A 23827-nucleotide genomic window follows, 5' to 3' on the forward strand; every position below is an offset into this window, starting at 1 on the left:
AAAATTGAGATCACAGATCTTGGTCTTATGAAATATTCTCTTGGCATAGAAGTTGAAAAATTCGAGAAGGGAATTTTTATTTCTCAAAATAGATATGCTAAATATTTGTTGAAAACATTGAGGATGGAAAATTGTAAACCTACCCCTACACCAGGTATAAAGTTAAGGATGATGAAGGATCAAATTTCAATCCAACTCTAATCAAAATATTGGTTGGCAACCTCACGTATCTCACAGCTACAAGACCCGATATTATGCAAGGATTTAGTTTGATTTCCAAGTTTATGGAGACTCCAAAAGACTCAAATTGGAGAGCGGGAAAAATAATTCTAATATACATAGTAGGAACTACAAATTGTAGCATAATGTATGCAAGGACAGAGAAGAAGGATTTAATTGCATATATAGATAGTGATTTGCACACAATATGGATGATATGAGGAACTCTTTTGGTTATGTCTTCCATCTTAGTTCAAGTGTGATTTCATGGGAATATAAGAAGCATCCTATTGTGACACTTTCGTTAGCAGGAGTAGGATATGTAGTAGCAACATCAACAACATGTCAAGCAGTGTGGTTAAGAACAATATTGGATGGACTCAAGCAGAAACAACAAGGATCAACAACAATATATTGTGAAAACACCTCAAGCATTGCACTATCCAATAATAGTGTGTTTTATCAAAAGAACAAGTATATTGATACTAGATAAAATTTTGTTAGATAACTTCTAAGCAATGGAGAAGTTTACTTGCTGCCTTGCAAATCGACTGATCAATTGGCTCATATATTTACTAAGTCATGATCGAAAGATCTATTTGAGTTTCACAGAGGAAACTTGGGTGTTGTAATCCTAGCTAAGACATAGACCAACAAACATGTTTGAGTTGTCATGAGTTATGTCTTAGTTTAGCTGTTGTAATTAAGGGGGAGTGTTAAAAATTTCTAATTACTCCTGCATGGAGAGTTATCAAAGATTAGAGAGTCAATTAACTAAATCAAGTTGAGTTAAGTCTTATTTTAGTTAAAGTAGAATCTAGAGTGTGGTTGCATGTCAAAGTTATTTTGAGAGAGTCACTAGTTGAAAAGGTTAAATACAGTACAACGGGTTCATTGTAATTTTGTGTGATCAATAGAAGAGCCGCAACTTGTGTTATTGTGTGTGTGAAATTTGTACCTATCCTCCTCTGCCTTTCCAACAAGTACTACACAAACAAAATTTATATTCATTAATCATTATCACATACACATCCACAAAGTTGTGCTCTTGGTTTTCACCCACAACACTGATTAAATGTGGAATCATCAAACTAACTTGGCTTGAATTTTTTCTAGCTAATGCTTTATGCAAACTCAGGCTAGACTTCCAATATTGGACTTACTATTTCTAACACCAACCATTTTCAAAAGCAGAATAAAATAATTATTACAATTATTATCTATATAGTTATTAATAAAATAATTATTTTGGATTTGTAAATGTAAAAAATTGTAAACCAATCATACTTTCTTACCAGTTATCATTACCATTTCTTTACGGTTTATTTCAGGTCCTTTTCTTTAACATATTATTTAAAAGATGGTGGTTTTTAAAACGATCATTTTTTATTCAAAACAACCATTTATTTGCGGTCAATTAAAGTGTATATTAATATTAATAGAAACAGGAATCCACGAAGATACACATCATTGCCCGTACTAAAACCATTGTAATATATTTGATGAATGTTTATTATATATCTCTAGTATCATACAAGCGCGCTACAGATTCCAAAATATGCTTGGACTTAGGGAATGGAAGTCACATTGATATTGTTACTGATGTCTAAACAACATAGCTAAATAGTAGACAGTGTCTAACGGCTCCTTTCAGGTGGACGTAGTTACGAAGGAAAGTTTCCTTAACAAATCCGGCCTTCTCCAGAACTCTGGCACAAGAGCTTCAATTCTCTTCACTCCCTGCAATTCTTTGAATCCCATTTTAAGTGCTGTTGTCACCGCTTCGGTGGTGAAGCCCATCCCCCAGTATCTTCTAGCGATGGCGTACCCCATCTCGGCTCGGCAGTTGTGAATACCGGTTCCTTGCTTGAGCATGACGTGACCAATAGGCTTCCCTCTGAAACATATAGCCTTAAACCATGGGTGAGGAATCACCACCTTCAGCAGAAACTCCCTGAGATTCTCCTTGGATTTAAAAGCTTCCCATGTCATAAACTTGGTCACTTCTTCGTCACTAGCCCATTCGTAAAAGTCTTCCAAGTCTGCCGGGCAGAAGTTCCTCAATTGGACTTGCCCAACACTAAAACTGCCACGCTTAGCTTCCATTCTTTCGATCAAATGCTCAGTTCTGGCTCAGCGATTCGCAATGGAATCTGTAATTTAAATGGACAATATCTCCTATGAGTTTGCAGCACGGCAACACTAGTCACATGCCGATAAATGTAATGTGGAGGTCGGCAATGAATTCCTATCGAATGCTGACTGCGTCACAAAAGTCGATTGGAACGCAAGGGTCGGCAGAGTTAAATAAAGAGATTACAGGGGAAAATAATCATAATATTTTCAGATGAGTTCCGCAGACGCCCAAAGATTTCCTTCATTTCCTTTTACAGTTTGGACAGTTTGAAACGGACAGAAATAAATATACCTTTAAAAACGGCATGGGCGGATTCCTAACGAGGCATGTGTTTCATCTGCCCAATATAAGATTTAGAGTGAGATCCCTAGAGGGCTGACTGAGTTTCGCAGAATTATCTGGAAGAAATATTTTCAACACTTCCGAATATGCCCAGTAGCAGCTATGGTGTCGTTTCCTTATTCCACTCTGACCCAGAAAAGAGGAATTTTTATGGTCTGTGCTCGAGAATTTGATCCGCATTTCGTATATGCAGAGGGTCGAAAAGGAAAATGCAAAAAGTGGGTTACTGAAATTTTTAATATTCTAATAATTTATATATATATATATATATATATATATATATATATATATATATATTATAATTTATATATATATATATATATATATATTCTAATAATATATATGTATATATATATATATATATATTACTTTAAATATATATATTCTAATAATTTATATATATATTTTACCTTACATTGTTTTTTATAAAATAATCAGAAGTGTTTTTTAATTTTTATTATTTTATTTAAAATTATATAAAATTATATTATATAATATAGGTATTTTATATAATTATATTATATTATTAAAATTATTTATATTATGTTATTTAAAATTATATAAAAATTTTACTTATTTTTCACCAGAATATAATGAGATTGAGATTATAAAGTTTTTATTATAATCTACTATATTTTTTCATTTAAAATATATATATTTTTAAAGGACCTGTGTCAATTCTAAATTGAGTAGGGACTAAATTATACATGGTCTAATATGTAAAATAAGCATTTCCGCCTTAGAATTTGAAGCAATGATCATGCAATGCATTACTTGTAGTGGACATACCTTGATGCGGTTATCTTATATTCTATGCTAGCAAATATCATTTGAATGCCTGGCAACACAGGTCTCTCTGTGTGCAGAGGTCTAATCACTGAGCAATGCGACTTTGGTATCCACCCAACCTATTGATTTTATAACCGCCAAGTTCTAGTCCCTAAATTATTACGGCATATATATTAGCAATTGTTCCAAAAGATACAAAGAGAGGTTGATAGGATTATTAAATTGGAATTGTTGAATTTTTCTAGAAGAGTTAATTGGTTTGTGGAAAACCTTGTCTTCTTGGACTCGATCATTGTGCAATCACTTTTCTTTAGATGTTTTGTTTATATCTATATTACAAGGAATACATTGAATGTATTATTTCATTTTAGAGTAAGTTAATTACCCAAAATCAAGAGGTTAAGTTAATTACCCAAAATCAAGAAACTTCTATAGATGGCCAAGCGTATAAAAAAAACACATCTCATTCATATGCAATACCAAATCCCTCTTTCCTTTTCTCTGAGTAAAATTTCAAAACCATGAACATATGCTCTTTCATATGCACAATAAACCCAACTTCTAAAATTTCAATGCTTGGATGCGACGATTGTTAATGCATAAAAAGTTCTATCGGCCTAAACATAATCATCGCACATATTCGACGTATATAAACATAATCATCGTACATACTCGACATACACACTTATTGCCAAATGAAATCTATTCAAACAAAAACCAAAACCGCATATGGTTTTCTCATAATTATAAACATCCACTTCTTGGCAGACGTTAATGCCTCTGTGATTTTATGAACTTGGTGGTCCACTAAAGTATTTGTTCGTTGAGTTTTTCGGTCCCGAAGATTTGGCACAAAATCGAACACTTTGCAATCCTGTTCAATGTTGTTGATCTTTCTTTGAAAAGACGAAGCATACGCGGAGGCAGACAAGGGTTGGAACAAGTTTCTTGTGAAAATTTTATGCAAAAATTTCTCAGAACAACATAATGTATAGCATATTGTCTGTTCAAGATTTTCACTGTTCAGAGATTGGAAACCGTAATCGAGCTAGAGAAGTTCCATTGCAATTGTAAGAACGTGAAGTCAAATACAAGACGCTAAACTTTAAATGACATTATTCTTTGGAAGGACTCATCGTATTTACTTTACCTTTTATGTAAATGACAGAATGCCTCAATCAAAGAACTAAGATGTGTATTATAAAGAAATGATTTAGTTTGTTATTTTAATTTTCCAACGCTAAATGTTCACGATGTGAACAGCTGGACATCTTAATAGAATTAAACTTGTCCTCGGTGTCAGTGTTTAGATAAGGTCTTCAAAATGTTTAACATGCAGTTACAACACAAATGAATTGGGCTATTTATAAAATACTTTCGAAATGCAAACATTTACACACTTTGCCTAGCTTTGCCTTGTTTTCTTTACCACTGTGTAAGAGGCTAAATAGGATTTCAAGGTTAACGGTTGAAGGCAACTGCTTTAGATCTTTGGATATTTTATCAAATTTTTATTATCTCAGATGGAGTGAAATGGATATGAGCTTTAATAACTACTAGATTTAAATGAAGGTTATTTATATTTTGATAAAAGGTTACTGTATGTTGTTTTTACAACAAACACGGATGGAGATACTGCTGCTCCGTGGTACAGCTTCGAATCCAGGCAACCAGCTAAACTAGATTGCAGCCAGCAGCAACAAACTATGCTGGAAATCTTGGTGTCTGCTCCATCAATAAAATTAGTGACGGCAAGAAACAACAAGAGAAAATATAATATATAAATTTATTGGTAAGAATTCCGAGTATCTATCGCCAGGCTTGACAAGCGTTGTCATCTGATAGAACTCTGTCAAACTCAAACTATGCTTTACACAATTGTTTCCGAAGGATGGAAAATGAAGTTGGGAAGGCCACAGATATGATCGATCGCTTGCTAACGCCACAACATTGCGTCGATTGTCTCCTCTGCAAGCCTAGCCTCTTGAGGAAAATTAGAAATGCTTAATACTAATTAATGCTTGCCAAAAGCCAAGGAAGAAGAACAGTGCTTGCCAAAACCCAAGGAAGAAGAACAACAAAAACAACTGGCAGACCAAAGAAACTATTAACTCTGAGGCCAAGAGTGACATAAAAGAATGGGAAAAAGCAACAAAAATATCTTCAAGAATGACATAAAAGAATGGGCAAAAGTAGTAAAAAATATCCTGCCATGTGCATATTTGGAAAAAGCAGTCACATGTCAAATCAACGATTGAAAGTGTCTCACTTGATCCAATGGAGGAGGGTAAAAGTGTTGACAATTGTTGATGCATAGGAAAGGCCTATTGGCCTAATTAAATATATAATATGTGGATAGTGTGTCTCGAAAATAGTAAAAGCAACTGATGTTTTGATATGAAAATATTGTATATTGAAAATAATAGCAAAGGGTTGTGAAAATCACATGATTATAATCCCATACAATTTCATTAAATTAAAGGGCATTATTATATAATTTTTATTTAATTCTTTAAATATTATTTAATAAATATATGCATGTCATTATTTAATTCTTTAAATATTAGTTAATAAATATATGGATGTGATTGTTAAAAGGATAGTTTTAATTAGTTATTAAAATATGGAGTATTTATATTCATATAAGAGGTGGGTGAGGGAATCAATCTAATTATTTATGATAGCACAAGCTTCTTATTGGAGAAAATGAGAGAAATCATCTAATTTTCAATGGAGGTTGTACAACATTCTTAGGAAGATGTATAATAGCTTTTATAGTAGCAAGAAGGGACGAAAAGAGAGAACTGTTATAAAAGAAAGATGGGAGGCCATGATTTTATTTCAAAAATAACCCATAGAAGATAGTAATTAAGCTAAGAAGTAAGTTGGTATCCACGAGAGAAGTTATGGATAAGAAAATATCCAAGAGTGTGTGTAGAGGATATGTGAGTGATCTTGTAGTAGTTAGAGTTCTTAGAGAACATATTTAAGAAATTCCTTATCAATATTATATTGGAGCCAAGGAACGTGTTAGTGTTTGTCTTTTCCAATGCTCCTTTTCCTGGAGAGACAAATGTAGAAATGCAACAGTGGATCATTAAATTCTTCTATTTTTCTTGAAACCCATGACATATATAATTATGCAATTTCCCCAATGATCCTTGTTTCACAGTTTTCACATCGAACAAGCACTTTTTCACACCCACTCTTTTATTTCTTTGGAAAAATTTAACCCAAACTTTCAAAGAAGCGGTCTATGTAATAGATCTAACAATAATCCTTGACATCTCTCAATGGAGAGTCTCTAGCCTCTATATAGGCTTCAAACATATGATACCATGGGTAATAACCATTGGTCTCTCAATATCATATATCCAACACAATGGGCTTATCACATTATTTCCTAACTACTAGTGATCCCTTACATTATTTTAGTTAACCACTTTATTTTTTAACTATGACCCATTTATTTATTATCCTTATATCTCATTATTACTTTGGGTACCTCCTTGTGTACTCAAGTTTATCCCCCCCAGGTATACTACATTGCTCCCCCCTTAAACATGTTTCATTCCCGAAACTTGAGAAGAACACAAATAATAAGATCTACTCAAAAGAGTAGTCAACTGGTACCATGTGCGTGCATCTAGCCATCCCAATGAAATGTGAACACTCGATCTAGTAGGTGCCTCACTCGCTTGAGATGGAAGCTGGTTATGGCGGTTCCTCTTTGTTGATGTGTTGTGGTTGGATCATCGCACTTCCCTATCTATTTCCCAGGGGTTGGTTGTTGTCCTTGTTGCTAGTTTGTTGCCACCTTGTTGGTTGTTTCCTTGTTTTCTCATGTGGGTGGTGATATATTGAATCTTTAAATGATGGAATATATTTCGTTAGTTCCTATACTATTGGTGCCAAAGTGGTGTTTGGTGCCTTTTTTGGCACCTCCATTATCAGTGTCTGAGTTGTGTCTAGTGCTTTCTCATAGTTTGCATTGATTCGTGTATGGAGAGATTAGGTAGAGTTGTACTGCAAGATAGTATTGTTATAGCCTATGAGTCCAGAAAGTTAAAAATCCATGAAAGGAACTATGATGTATATGATTTAGAGTTAGTTTCTGTCATACTTGCCTTGAAAACGTGGAGATTATTTGTTAGGTAAAATATTCACTTTAGTAACTAACTATATCATCTTACAATTATGTTTAGTCAACAAGATTTCAATGTGAGACAAGCTATATGGATGGCATTCCTTAGTGAATTTGAATTTGACATAAAACGTATAAAGGGAAAAGAAAACAAGATAGCAGATGCCTTGAGTATACATCCATACGATATCATGGAAGTGGCAGTTAGTAACAGTAAGACAGATTTCATAGAGAAGATTCAAAACTCTATAATTAATGACCCAAAATATCTAGAAATACAACATAAATTACAACAAATTCACATTCCTGGTTATACATAAAGCTCTGAAAAATTATTGTTATATAGGAAGATATTGTATGTCCCCAATATATCTTCTTTGAAACATATGATACTTGCTTAGTATAGTAAGAGACCACAAACATGACATCTCGGGTACCAAAAGATGATCATGGAAGTGGGAAATAATCTCCCTAGATTTTTTTATCATTGTATTATCGATGACTAAAAGGAAACATGAATCCATTATGGTGGTGGTATATACATTAATCAAGGAAGCCCATTTCATACCATTGCAATCTACTTATGGTACCTCACGGGCCGCCAATATTTTTATGAAGGAAATTTTACGGTTTCATGGGATACCTAAAATGATAGTGTCAAATAGAGATTCCAAATTCACCTCAAATTTTTGGAAGTCATTTTTTGGGGGCATGGGTACTAAATTAAATTTTAGTATGACATCCATCCTCAAATGGATGGAAAAATTGAAAGAAACAATCAAATTTTAGAAGACATTCTTTGAATGTATGTTGTGGACAAGCCTAGAAAATGGGAAGATTATCTGCATTGAGCTGAGTTCGCTTGCAGCAACATTTATCACACATCTATAAAATTGAGCCCTTTCGAAGCGTTGTATGGTATAAAATTCCATACACCACGCAATTGGAGTCAACTAGAGGATACGATGATTCTAGGGTGGGAGACATTTCAAGAAACTAGTAGACAATGTGAAGAATTCAACATAATACCAAAACAACACAAGATCGACAAAATACTTATGGGGATAGGAAAAGAACATAAAGAGAATTCAAAGTTGGGGATCATATGTATTTGAGGGTAAAACCAAGGAAAAGTACACTGAGGATGGGAACCTGTCCAAAATTAGCACCACAACATTGTGGACCATTTGAATATTTGGATCGTGTTGGACCAATAACTTATCAATTAGAATTACCCAGTGCCATTAAAGTTCATAATGTATTTCATTTTTCTTTACTTAAGAAATATATACATGATAGTTCTCACATTATTGATTGGAAAATGCTATAAGTGGAAACAGAAGGCGACTTCCTTGTAGAACCTCTCTGTATTCTAGACAAGAAAGAGATCTATCTTCGGAATCGAGTCATCGTTTGGGTTAAAGTGCAATGGAACCACTTTACTATGGAGGAGGCTACCTAGGAGCAGGAAGATGATATGCAGAAGAACTATCCACTATTGTTCCAGAAAGAAGAAACTGGGAATTAAACACCGAGGATGTTGTAGCTAAAAGGGGGGAAAGATGTGACATCCCTTAGTTTTTGGTAATAATTAGTATTCTTTATTTTTGAAACAATTAGTATTGATCAAACTATGATTAGTTGGAATGGTATTTCCATGACTTGGATACAAGTGGTTATGAAATAATTAAATTTTATTATAAATAAATTGGAATGGAAACTACTTGATTGAGACACTTGAGTAAAGAGATAATTATGAATCTCAATCTTAGGTAAGATTGAGACAAATATTCCATGGGAAATAGGCATTTCCAATGTGTGAGCATTTAATGGATGGAAGAACAAGATCCATTAAATTGTCTAGTTGGAGAAAGATGTTAAATATATGGAACGATAAATATTGTTGGAGATAAATGTAGGCTTTAGCAACAAAAATCTTTCCATAATGGTGAGACGTCGCTAATAGAAAAAAATTATTTTGGAAGAAAAGCTAGAAATATACCTATTGAGAGGATGAAGGATTTTTCGAAGCTATGAGGGATCTGACTACCAATTGGTCTAAGCTCAGGGGGGAACTGATGGTCAGTTCATGGTTGGGTGGAATAGTGTACTCATTCAGTGATTCTTCCTTATTCTGGTTAGAAATTGTACGTGCTTAATTCTGTTGGTAAATAAATAAATATATTTTCATTCTTAAAATATGTGTAAGAATTAATGTATTAAATATGTTGTACTAGAATTATGCTTTTGTAAATCTCAGTGGTCAAAATGACTATAGGATAAAGAAATTCCAAATTTATCTTGTGGGCGGATTTATGATTTTCTCTTTGTGAATAAGCACTGTGCAAAGGAAAAGATAATGATAATTGAGTCCGTGGGGTTAAAATAGATTACACTCAGAATATCTAGAGCTCAGACCTCTTCAAATTCCTTTTTAAAATTGAAGGCAACTCAATCAAGCCAAATTGTTACCTAAAGGGAAGGGTAAGTAACCATAGGAAGCTGAAGAATGAAAACAAAACAAAATCTTTGATGCAAGTAGATAGTCATTATAGCATAGAAATTAATTTATGTGTTTTAATAAGTAAATAGAATCACATTATTGGTAGCGTGATCAAGGTAAGAATGAATTATGAATTAGTAACAAATGAGACCTTTCAGTTTATGAAATGCATAGAAGATGGGGAATGTAGAAGAATCAAAGCACCAGTAGTCCCCATTCTAATAAACATATTTATTATGAATACACCTTTGGCACCAGAAACCTTAGTCCTCTCCTTTGCAAGAGACTTTTGGAAATTTCCAGGCAGCTGAGAGGCCAATCCAGTACTGAGCTCGTCAGCTATGTGTTCTTCTAGGCTCTCATTCTCATAAAAAAATTAATTACACAAAATTAAACTATAACATAATTATGCAAACTTTATTAACCAAATTGTTCAAGCTCTCGGGCATCTATTACATTCTACGAGTTACAGTTCCTAGTTTCTCACATCCTCATTCGGCCATAAACCTACTCTTTTATGAGAGCTAAAAGCTTGTCACCAACTATAACACATTTCCTGAGTTTCTTTCACCCCTCCAATCAAACTCCCCCCAACAAATCGACGGGATGCACACACCAAAATTAAAATTAAATCCCAACTTCCATGTGATTAACACCCAAATTCTTGTTCAAGAAAACAGTAGAGAAATCCAAAATTTAGAGATAGCATATCTGTCTAAGCTGTGGATGCCTTTGACACTCTCAGTTTGATTGAAATACAATTTTGTTCATATCTTTTATCTACAAGACAAAAGGGCACGGAGGACTTACCCATAACAACAGTCAGAGCACCAAATTGCACAGGCTTTTCTGGCAAACCATCTATGACCAACTTACCATTCACCTGTAGCAAATTAAGGAGGGGCTTCACAGCATGATTAGCAAAGACTGTGTCAATAATATATTCTACAAACTTGACTGCAGCCTACATCTATTTCTCATCTTTGCTGATGACAAAGTGATCTACTCCTAAAATTTCTCTCACTTCCTTTTCCTTGCTAGGCGATGTACTTATCATCGTCACTTGCAACCCAAAAGCTTTTTCAAATTTGACAACCATGTGTCCCAAACTGCCAAGCCCCACCATGCCCAGGCTCCGTCATCTGGAAATATTTCATGGGGCTGTACACCGTTATTCCCGCACATAGCAATGGTGCAGCGGCATCCAACGGAAGATTCTCTAGTACCTTCAACACAAAGCTACTTACAAACCACAAACCACCCAAATTATTAAAACCCTATTTAACCAATATAAAGAAAAAATATTAATGCCATTTGTCTCCGGTTTTATATAAAAGAGATAAACCACCCATCTCGGCAAGGCCTGCCGGAACTTGGCGCAGTTAAATTTTCCGAGGTTTTGAGTCAATTGAGAGATTCTCGAAACTCGTTGATCCCATTCCAAACATGAACAGGATTATATGGACAGAAAAGGAAGCCTTTTATGGCGAGTTTAGCCCATGTGCCCTAAAACAAAAATGGTTGCATGAGTTGGGATAATGATTAATTACCTCTGGTTACAAACCACCAAGTATGAGTAACCTCCAAAAGTGACAGAACCATCAGCATCGGTGCTACCATATGTCCAAATGACCTTCTCACAATATTGTTCTTGGCCTTTTCTACAAGAATCGCAATGATGGCAACTTCCAACCATACAGTCCACGCCCACACGATCTCTAGCAGAAAAATTCTTCACTTCTGAACCAACTTCAACTACTATACCTACTATTTCATGGCTACAAAAATAGAATTGCGAGTAAATTAAAATTGAGCATGAACTTCTAGGCATATACTCTTTCTGTCTTGCTATTTGATGTGAAGGAGCGTTGAAGATCATGAAGACATTACCCAAGAACCATTGGGTATTGGGAAGCTTTCCATTCATTACCAATTTGATGTAGATCAGTGTGACAGATTCCGCAGTATACGATCTTGAAAGTAAAATCATGCAGCCCAGTTTCTGTTTCAAGGCAATTTAAATGTAAGTTTTTTGCAAATGGGTATCAATAGAAGCAAACAATTTAAATGTAAGTTTTCTGCAAATAGGTATCAATAAAAGCAGTTATGAGAGTAAAGCGAGGAGAAACCTGCGAGTGAAATTGAAGGGTGAGAGAATTCCTGACTCGTCTCTAGCAGCCCATCCTTGAACATTAGACTGACCTACTTCCTTAATCATCTTCTCTTCTTCACAACACTCATAAATAAATTTGATTCACATAGAAGAAGCAGCTAAGCAGATGAATATAAAGAACAGATTTGAGGAGACAACAGGTGTTGGGATGGGTTTTTAAAAGGTCAAGTATGGCAGGATATAGCAGGATGACCACTGAATAACCGAGAGCTAAATTCATCGTTAGGCAGCAAGGCAGGTCGTGCACAGCAGAAACCAGAAACATTATTGCAGTAGGTTGTGGAAGAGCCCAAAAACATTATTGCAGGAAGTCGTGGAAGAGCAGAAAGCGGAAAGCGGGAGGAGCAGAAATCGAAAAGCAGTTTTGGTGAGGTAGGAATAGTCCGAGAACATATGCCAGATGTCAATTAAACCAGATGCCAATGGGACGCCAGATGCCAATCAGAGAATCAATAGGTAGATGACTAAACTCATTCAAAGGAAGGCCTATCGGCCTAATAAATATAAAATAATAATATACACTTCAATTGACAGCAAATAAAATGTATTTTTGAATAAGAAATGATTGTTTTAAAAATGACAACAAATAACGGAATTGCCATTGGCCATTTAAAGCGCCCCGATAGCGCCCATTCACCCTACATATCAATGCGGAGGTTGTATGTTCGAATACCATAATATATCGTACCTGTTTATCAACGTTTCAGATTTCTCCATGTCCCATCTCTGGAACTGGCTATCCCTGTTGTTGCGGTGTTCAGCCTCCTGTAACGTCGTGTCCATTTGCAATTGCCAAACATCCTGCATCCCATCTCATATCGTAGGTGCCCATATCATCCCTGCATCATCCATTTTAAATTTGTAATCGGGAGCACATGAATTTTTGAAATTTATCCTACATCTTTCAGACCATCCTAATTAGAGTGGGATATTATGTTTTGTAGAGAGGCAGAGTAGGTCTTCGATCAAAATTATATATATTTTTATGGCAATGTTGGGTATATTTTTAGGGATTCACATAATATAAAATATTGGGCATATTCTTAATCATTAACACAATAATATGTTAGAAATGGTAATTAGGAGTTGACTAAAATTAATGAGTCAGTTAAATGAATGTTGAGTGTTGAGTGGTGAGTCAAGCTGAGTGATAGATAAAGAGTTAAGTGCAATCCATATTTAGAGCATGAGTTAACTGAGTTAAGTGTGTGTGCATGTCAAGATATTTTAGGCAAATCACTAATTAGAAAGGTTTAAATACCCTTCACTTCACTGGATTCACAGTAAGTATCATGTTTTGTATGACCAATAAAAAGGCAGCACCTCTTATATTTTGTGTGTGAATTTTTGTTTTGAGTCCTCTACCTTTCCAACAAATTAAAGTGAATTCCTCTGCCTTTACAGCAAATTGATATCAAAGTGGTTACAAAGAGCCCACAAAACAAATCAACAATAGTGAAATAGAAGAGAGAAATAATTTTTCATATAACACTGACTGAGAGATTCTGAGTTGCTACCTACCAGAAGTCAGCATTCGATAGGAATTCATTGCCGACCTCCACGTTACATTTATCGGCATGTGACGCAGTTTTGGGTGTTTATAAATTCCGCCATCTTCACCTCAGCATTCATCCAACTCGACTAGTGTTGCGCTACTGCAAACTCATAGCTCATATTCTTGATTTAAATTACAGATTCCATTGCGAATCGCTGAGCCACAGCTGAGCATTTGAGAGAGTCGAAGATCGAAAGAATGGAAGCTAAGCGTGGCAGTTTTACTGTTGGGCAAATCGAATCGAGGAACTTTTGCCCGGCCGACTTGGAAGACCTGTACGAATGGGCTAGTGACGAAGAAGTGATCAAGTTCATGACATGGGAAGCTTTTAAATCCAAGGAGAAACTCAGGGAGTTTCTGCTGAAGGTGGTGATTCCTCATCCATGGTTCAAGGCTATATGTTTCAGAGGGAAGCCTATTGGTCACGTCATGCTCAAACAAGGAACCGATATTCACAACTACCGTACTATAACTAAACTAAAATGAAATTGAATCAAATGTTTTGTGCAATCTCACCCATTTTGGAAAACTATTAGGAAGTCGTTGAAGACGCAAAAGGAAATTAACTGCACAGAAAGTCAAAGTCTAGCAAGCGTCCATCACTTTTGGCATCAGCTCAAAAATCCGCTCAGAATTCCTGCATGCAGCACAAGGCTTCTTAGGTCTTTATATTTAACTTCTGATACATACAAGGAATCTAGAAACCCTGCAAGTAAAACAACCGAGAACTCTGGACTTCACAATCCTCCGTGAACCTGCGTACTGGTTTTCCTGGGAAAACACTGCAAATAACACTTAAAACCATGATGAACTTGGTTCTTTCAATAGATAAGAGTAGTGGCGCAACTTTCAAGCCACGTTATTGCATAAACCAACCGCCCACGATAAAAAGACGCAACATCATGGCATAAAACAACAACCCACGTAGTGACTTAACTTTAAAGCCATATCATTCCATAAACAACGCATATCATTCCATAAACAATGCAGGATAATTAAATCATGTAACAGATGTCAAATCTGGCAAAAAATAGACGAAAATGCAAAGGGAACTGATTCGAAAGAAAGGGTATCAACTTCTCATTGTCCCAAAAGTACAAAGGGAGGCTTATATACTTATGAAGTTAGGAATTGTTGAATTTCTAAGAATGATTAAAAAGTAAAAATATTTTTCAAAAACATATTAAAAATTGAAAATAATGAATATTAGAAACCATATAACATCTACAGTGTAAATTATTATTATTATTATTATATATATATATATATATATATATATTAAAATCTCAATTGTATTGTCACTTTGGGTATTGGTTAACTTTTACACAAACATATGCTTCCACAATTGTAACTCTTCTCCAACATTGATTCATTTTCTTCGTGAAACCTGCCACATTAGTGCAGTCTAATAGGAAATATTGTAAAGAAAGGTTGAGAAATCTTTCTTTATATATAAATATATATTTTTAAAATGTTTTGAATTGATTTAAAAATGAGCAGTTTGTATCAAATCTACTGTGCTTGTCCCAAGTAAGATACAATTTTGATATTTCATTTACTTAATTATTCATAAATCTTTTTAATATTTCTACTCGTTATTTGTTCACAATGGACAGTGCAGACCATTGTTGCTGTGAACTTTGCATGGTCTTTCCATAAATTTGACCACACCAAAAATGGGATCCATAGATTTAGAGAAGCCCACTCTTGAATAAACTCCATTTCTAATTTTTCATTTTTTAATTCTGGTAGTGACATGTAGCATATTTCCTTCAGGTTGGCATCTCCTCACATATCACCTTAAGAGGGATTGATAGAGTCGGAAGTTCAACAATTATTTTTGTGGAATTCTGAATTAGGCTCTTAAATATATTAAATTATAATTTTTATAAACCACTGCCATTGTACATAATTGAATTAAATGTAAACTTTATAAACCACATACATGTTATTAGTAAGTAATCTTAAAAGTAACATGTTAAGAGTGACATGGTTCATAAAATGACTTAATGCAATGTAAAAACAAATTATTAATGTTTAAAACACTGGTGAATCCATATCCAAATTTAAATTTGAAATTTGGTAACTTATACACACACACATCAACCGGATTTAGCTCAGGTGGTTGGCATAAATGTTGATAACAAGTTAGTAAGTAATCTTAAAAGTAACATGTTAAGAGTGACATGGTTCATAAAATGACTTAATGTAATGTAAAAACAAATTATTGATGTTTAAAACACCGGTGGATCTATATCCAAATTTAAATGTGAAATCTGTGTAACTTATACACACACACACACATCAACCAGATTTAGCTCAGGTGTTTGGAATAAATGTTTTTAACTTGTTATCGCCCCCAAATAGGTTCAATCCCTCCATGTGATGTATTGAGTTCATAATGGATATTTTTTGTAATGGCTTCTAGCCTTAATATATGAGCAATCCTCTAAGGACCGCAACATTTATATTCCTCATATGGAATATAAAGAGATTTCTTATGGAAAAAAATATTTTCCTCTTCACTCTTCAACCAGCAAACAAGCAATTCAAAATTAGTGATGAAAGGAATATCTTTCTTTTTATTTTTACATGATCATTAACCAAATAAGAACAACATGAGTAAACAAATATCTATTACAAAATAAATTCAACAATAGAATTGAAAGAAACGTTATTGTAGGAGGTCCTGTTTCACCTAGCAGTCCAGCATCTTCCAGCTTTCATAACAACAACTCCTATTCCAAGCAAATGTGGGGAACAAGAGGACTATGCTATTGCCCTAATTCCCTTGCACCTTCATTTAAAAAAATTACATCTTCCTTCATATATATATATACGTACATATATATATATATATATATATATATATATATATATATATATATATATATATATATATATATATATATATATATATATACATACATACATACATACATACATACATACATACATACATACATATATATATATATATATATATATATACATCTTCCTACATTTAATTCTTAAAATATATAATAAATTTAACAAAATTAACTCATCTAAAAACATAAAATAACTACTAAATTAACTAATCCATAAATGTAAACTAACTACAAATTAACAACGGAATTTTCTCATTGATGTTGGGAATCGGTGAAATCATGTTCACAATGTTTGGTACAAACCAAAGAGATAGTTGAGTTGGTGCTAGTTATCTTGCATAGAGCAGTCACTCATTTGAATCCAAAGGTTATAAAGCTATTTGTTAAATATTTTCAAAGTTTCATGATATCATTGTTGTAATACTTAAAAAGAAATTATTGGTCTTATACAAAAAGAAATTTATATGCGTAGGTATACATAAATGAGTCAATCACAGATAATGAATGGTGTGCCTTACAATTGCAACCATGACTGTGCCCTCGTTGGGAATTTTGAATGGCTCCCTCTACCAAATCTAATATCCTTTCTACCTTACTATCTGCTTCATCATATTTACTTAAATCAGCATCACTATTGTACAAGAACAGTCCTTGCCTTGAGTGGTTTCTCATCAACGAAGACAGAAAGGAAGGAGCGTTGTGGGTTTGGGCATGGGAAGTTCCATGAAAATCCACTGCATTACCATCCAAAGTATTGAGGTCTCTGGCATCACCATCATCATCAAAAGGGGCAGGCATGCTTAGGTCCAATAGTTCCACTCTTGCAGGCAGCTGTTGTAGCTTAGGGGTCTCCTTGTTGCCATAACTAGTAATTATAGTATCTGAAGCTCCGCTACCCCAATGGCGTCTCTTTTGACCACCCAAAGCCTTACCTGAAGAAAAACCATTTTTACAGATTGAGCATTCGTGGATCCTTAGAATCTTCTTACCTAAAATAGCAGTAGACTCAATTGTCCTCGTTTCATCTTTGGCTTTGGCACCAGAAACCTTAGTCCTCTCCTTTGCAAGAGACTTGTGGAAATTACCAGGTAGTGGAGAACCCAATCCAGTACTGAGCTCGTTAGCTATGTCTTCTTCTAGGCTTTCATTCTCATAAATAAATTAATTACACAAAATTAAACTATAACATAATTATGCAAACTTTATTAACCAAATTGTTCAAGCTCTCGGGCATCTATTACATTCTACGAGTTACAGTTCCTAGTTTCTCACATCCTCATTCAGCCATAAACCTACTCTTCTATGAGAGCTAAAAGCTTCTCGCCAGCTATAACACATTTCCTGAGTTTCCTTCACTCCTCCAATCAAACTCCCCACAACAAATCGATGGGCTGCACACACCAAAATTAAAATTAAATCCCAGCGTCCATGTGATTAACACCCAAATTCTTGTTCAAGAAAACAGTAGAGAAATCCAAAATTTAGAGATAGCATATTTGCCTAAGCTGTGGATGGCTTTGACACTCTCAGTTTGATTGAAATATAATTTTGTTCATATCTTTTATCTACAAGACAAAAGGGCACGGAGGACTTACCCATAACAACAGTCGGAGCAGCAAATTGCACAGGCTTTTCTGGCAAACCATCTATGACCAACTTACCATTCACCTTTAGCAAATTAAGGAGGGGATTCACAGCATGATTAGCAGAGACTGTGTCAATAATATATTCTACAGACTTGACTGCAGCCTGCATCTATTTCTCATCTTTGCTGATGACAAAGTGATCTACTCCTAAAATTTCTCTCACTTCCTTTTCCTTGCTAGGCGATGTACTTATCACCGTCACTTGCAACCCAAAAGCTTTTCCAAATTTGACAGCCATGTGTCCCAAACCGCCAAGCCCCACCACGCCCAGGCTCTTTCCAGGCTCCGTCATCTGGAAATATTTCATGGGGCTGTACACCATTATTCCCGCACATATAAAATTTGGTGCAGCGGCATCCATGGGAATATTCTCTGGTACCTTCACCACAAAACTACTTACAACCCACAAACCACCCAAATTATTAAAACCCTATTTAACCAATATAAAGAAAAAGTATTAATGCCATTTGTCTCCGGTTTTATATAAAAGAGACAAACCACCCATCTCGGCAAGGCCTACCAGAACTTGGCGCAATTTAATTTTCCGAGGTTTTGAGTCAATTGGGAGATTCCCGAAACTTGTTGATCCCATTCCAAACATGAACAAGATTATATGGACAGAAAAGGAAGCCTTTTATGGCGAGTTTAGCCCATATGCCCTAAAACAAAAATGGTTGCATGAGTTGGGATAATGATTAATCACCTCTGGTTACAAACCATCAAGTATGAGTAACCTCCAAAAGTGACAGAACCATCAACATCGGTACTACCATACATCCAATTGACCACCTCACAATACTGTTCTTGGCCTTTGCTACAAGAATCGCAATGATGGCAACTTCCAACCATACAGGCCACGCCCACACAATCTCCAGAAGAAAAATTCTTCACTTCTGAACCAACTTCAACTACTATACCTACTATTTCATGGTTGCAAAAATAGAATTGCGAGTAAATTAAAATTGAGCATGAACTTCTAGGCATATACTCGTTCTGTTCTGCTATTTGATGTGAAGCAGTGTTGAAGATCATGAAGACATTACCCAGGAACCATTGGGTATTGGGAAGCTTTCCATTCATTACCAATTTTATGTAGATCAGTGTGATAGATTCCGCAGCATACGATCTTGAAAGTAACATCATGCGGCCCAGTTTCTGTTTCAAGGCAATTTAAATGTAAGTTTTTTTGAAATGGGTATCAATAGAAGCAAACAATTTAAATGTAAGTTTTCTGCAAATGGGGATCAATAAAAGCAGTTATGAGAGTAAAGCGAGGAGAAACTTGCGAGTGGAATTGAAGGGCGAGAGAATTCCTGACTCGTCTCTAGCAGCCCATCCTTGAATATTAGGCTAACCTACTTCCTTAACCATCTTCTTTTCTTCACAACACTCATAAATAAATTTGATTCACTTAGAAGGAGCAGCTAAGCAGAGGAATATAAAGAACAGATTTGAGGAGACAACAGGTGTTGGGATGGGTATTTAAAAGGTCAAGTATGGCAGGATATAGCAGGATGACCACTGAATAATCGAGAGCTAAATTCATAGTTAGGCAGCAAGGCAGGTCGTGCACAGTAGAAACTGGAAACATTATTGTAGCAGGTTGTGGAAGGACCCAGAAACATTATTGCAGGGAGTCGTGGAAGAGAAGAAAGCGGAAAGTGGGAGGAGCAGAAATCGGAAAGCGGTTTTGGTGAGGCAGGAATAGTCCGATAACATATGCTAGATGTCAATTAAACCAGATGCTAGTGGGACGCCAGATGTCAATCAGAGAATCAATAGGTAGACGACTAAACTCATTCAAAGGAAGGCCTATCGGCCTAATAAATATAAAATAATAATATACAATTTAATTGACAACAAATAAAATGTAGTTTTGAATAAGAAATTATTGTTTTAAAAACGACAACAAATAACGGGCTTGCCATCGGCCATTTAAAGTGCCCCGATAGCGCCCATTCACCCTACATATCAATGCAGAGGTTGTATGTTCGAATACCATAATATATCGTACCTTTTTATCAACGTTTCAGATTTCCTCACGTCCCATCTTCGGAACTGGCTATCCCTGTTGTTGCGGTGTTCAGCCTCCTGTAGCGTCATGTCCATTTGCAATTGCCAAACATGTTGCGTCCCATCTCATATCGTAGGTGCCCATATCATCCCTGCATCATCCATTTTTAATTTGTAATTCGGAGCACATGAATTTTTGAAATTTATCCTACATCTTTCAGTCCATCCTAATTAGAGTGGGATATTATGTTTTGTAGAGATGCAGAGTAGGTCTTCGATCAAAATTATATATTTTTTATGGCAATGTTGGGCATATTTTTAGCGATTCACATACTATAAAATATTGGGCATATTCTTAATCATTAACACAGTAATATGTTAGAAATGCTAATTAGGAGTTGATTAAAATTAATGAGTGAGTTAATGAATGTTGAGCGTTGAGTGGTGAGTCAAGATGAGTGATGGATAAAGAGTTAAGTGCAATCCATATTTAGAGCATGAGTTAACTGAGTTAAGTGTGTGTGCATGTCAAGATATTCTAGGCAAATCACTAATTAGAAAGGTTTAAATACCCTTCACTTCACCAGGTTCATTGTAAGAATCATGTTTTGTATGACCAATAAAAAAGCAGCACCTCATATATTTTGTGTGTGAATTTGTGTTTTGAGTCCTCTACCTTTCCAATAAATTAAAGTGAATTCCTCTGCCTTTACAACAATTTGGTATCAGAGTGGTTACAAAGAGCCCAAAAAACAAATCAACAATAGTGAAATAGAAGAGAGAAATATTTTTTCCTATAACACTCCTTACAGTGGTATTCAGTGTTATAATGCTGTTGGGATTAGCATAGAACCACGTTAAAGATGAAAAACTTACCGCATATGCAGGTTATCTTTACCGTATAGAGAATTCATACGCAGGTCTCAACCAGTCACGGCCACGTTAACCAAGTTAAGAAAATTTGTATGTGATGACCGCTGACTCATATAAATTTGTTACGGAAGGGCTTTTTTAAAAGTTCGGTGGATTCTTTTTACCCATATTAAAGTGTTAGGGTTTTTTGAAGGACGGATTTATTAAAAGTTTATGGGTTATTCCCCGTGATAAATGTTTATAAAATATGAAAGTTTTGCCATAAAGATGGAAAGATTTTAACATAAAAGGTATTCGAAGGTTTTTAGAGTCATTTTTTGATATATTGAAAACTTTAAGTTTATAAAGGCTTTTGCTTTTTTTTATATAAAAAGATATTCTATAAATAGATCTGTTTTATATATAAAAGAGCATAAGGGATTTTATAAAAGAGTTTATAAAAAAAAATTATTGGCAAGAGAATTTGGGGCTTTGTAAAATTCTTCAGTTATTTGGTCTTTTTAAGTATGACAGTGTTTTGGTAAATATTGTGTCTTATGGGGCACATATTGAAAATCATATTTTTTTGGGGGGAGATATGGAAGATACGATCAAGAAATCAGCAAAACAACCATAAAAAAAGGAATGACATCAGTCATGGGTCGCAAACCGCAACTGAAGGAATGACATCAGTCATGGGTCTGCAACCTCATAACTCAGCTATTGAGGATGAAGTTCATGAAGACAAATTTCATTATTTAGAGTCCAGACAATGAGAAACAGTTTTATGGCCTTGATGAATTGTATGGTTCGAAAGTGGACAATGTCTCTAGTATGTATGAGCCAATGCCTAGTGTTTCCTAGCATGTAGGTGAGTCATCTCATTACAAGGTTGATTGGATTCATGTCTACACACAAATAGAGAGCGATACTTCAGAGCAGAAATTAAGTTTTTCATGTAATTATAAAGAAACAGAACCAGACATGGCTCAGGAAATTGTTGATTCTTCAAACAGCTTTGAACTTGAAGGCATTATTGATGTGTTCGCTAGTTCGGGAATGCCTAGACTCTGTTCTAGTTCCCTAGTATTATTATTAATGATGTGTTCCCTTTGCTATAATGATTTCAATACTCCATTAAACAAGCCCAACCTTACCGATAGTAATGATGTGTTCCTTTTTCAGTTATGGATGAATCTGTTCTTGAAAAAGCAGTCACTGCTGAGGAGACTGTTCAAAATAAAATCAATTCTTAAGACAATACTGATTTGTTTCCTTGTCCAGGTATTATTCTTCAAGAAAAAATATGGGTTTCCTCTGTATTTATAGTAATGATGTGTTTTCTCCACATTTATAAGTGTTTTTACTCCATGAAACACAACCCAGCCACTAAATATGTGCTTGAGCATTGATTAATTGTTAGAGTATGGGTAATCTCCACTTAAGACCACATGGTGAACCACTACCTTTATGTCTCCATATACATAAAGGTGTGCTGCTTTAGAAGAGCACCAATATGCAATAAAGAACCCTAAAATATGCTTGGAAAATGAAAAAACATAAAATAATGTAGAGTACTGGTGGCAAAGAGGGTATAAAAACCCAGAATTATGTTTAACCCTCCAATATAGTTGACTGCACATGGAATAAGTGAATTCATATGAATGAAAATGCAGTAAATGCCCATGAGCTCTGGTTTCATCAATTCATGAGTAAATGTTGGTGTGGGATTAAACCAAATAATGTCAATCTCATGCCTCATACTTCTCAAAAATCCAAGCTACAAATATCATGGCTTTGTATTATACCTATGCGCAGATTTGTGGAGATTTGAGATGTTCAGAGGAGAATCAATCATATTTTCATAACACCCCTCTAGAACCTATTTCATGCTAACGAATTAGAGTCTAGTGCCAAACACATTATCACATATTCAAGCAAAAGATCATCCCAGTGCATCTCCTAGAATGGTAGATATCAAGTAACTCAATGTGGCCATTTATTGCATAGAAGTTGAAATATATAACAATGAGCCAATGGGGTGTGCATTTACATAAAAGGATGAACTCATTTCTCAAAACACACCCAAAGGAACTAGGATTGTTACAATGTTTTATGTTGGCTTAGGTTGCAACACTATCATGTTATAAGACACAATTGCATATAAAAGGTTATACTCCATGGGATACATAAAGAAATTCCTTTTCTTGTCTTAATTAGAAAGGAGACAGTTTTTCATTGACAAGAAAGAATTGTTATTTAGAAAGGAGGCATCATCCAATGAAGTTCGAGATGGTGAAGAATGCACCATACAGTACATTTCAGCTACTTCTATTCAGGAAAATCCCATCTCACTTGTTAATAATGAAACTCACGAGTATGGGTTTAAGAATTCAGATGCAATTGAAAGATATCAAGATCATGTAGTTGAAAAAGAAGAGCAAATTGAACAAGTTTACAAAAGTGAAACTCACGATGATGAAGAACGAAAATCACATAAGAATTATAACAGTAGCCAAAATGATGGTTTTCCCATGTTGTATAATGCAACTTCTTTGAAATTTGGAGATCATCAACTGATTCA

At 34.9% G+C, this 23827-nt stretch overlaps 2 pseudogenes; both read right to left on the bottom strand.

The window, feature by feature from the left end:
* Window positions 1-10669: 10669 nt before the first annotated feature.
* LOC149250610 (putative mannitol dehydrogenase) lies at window positions 10670-12352 on the bottom strand (annotated as a pseudogene).
* Window positions 12353-14473: 2121 nt separating this feature from the next.
* LOC149250611 (putative mannitol dehydrogenase) overlaps window positions 14474-23827 on the bottom strand; it is a 32174-nt pseudogene continuing 22820 nt past the window's right edge.

Source organism: Pinus tabuliformis, chromosome 7 (genome assembly GCF_031772625.1).
Source record: "Pinus tabuliformis cultivar Carrire ecotype Pingquan chromosome 7, CPIR1, whole genome shotgun sequence".
Classification (NCBI taxonomy): Eukaryota; Viridiplantae; Streptophyta; class Pinopsida; order Pinales; family Pinaceae; genus Pinus; species Pinus tabuliformis.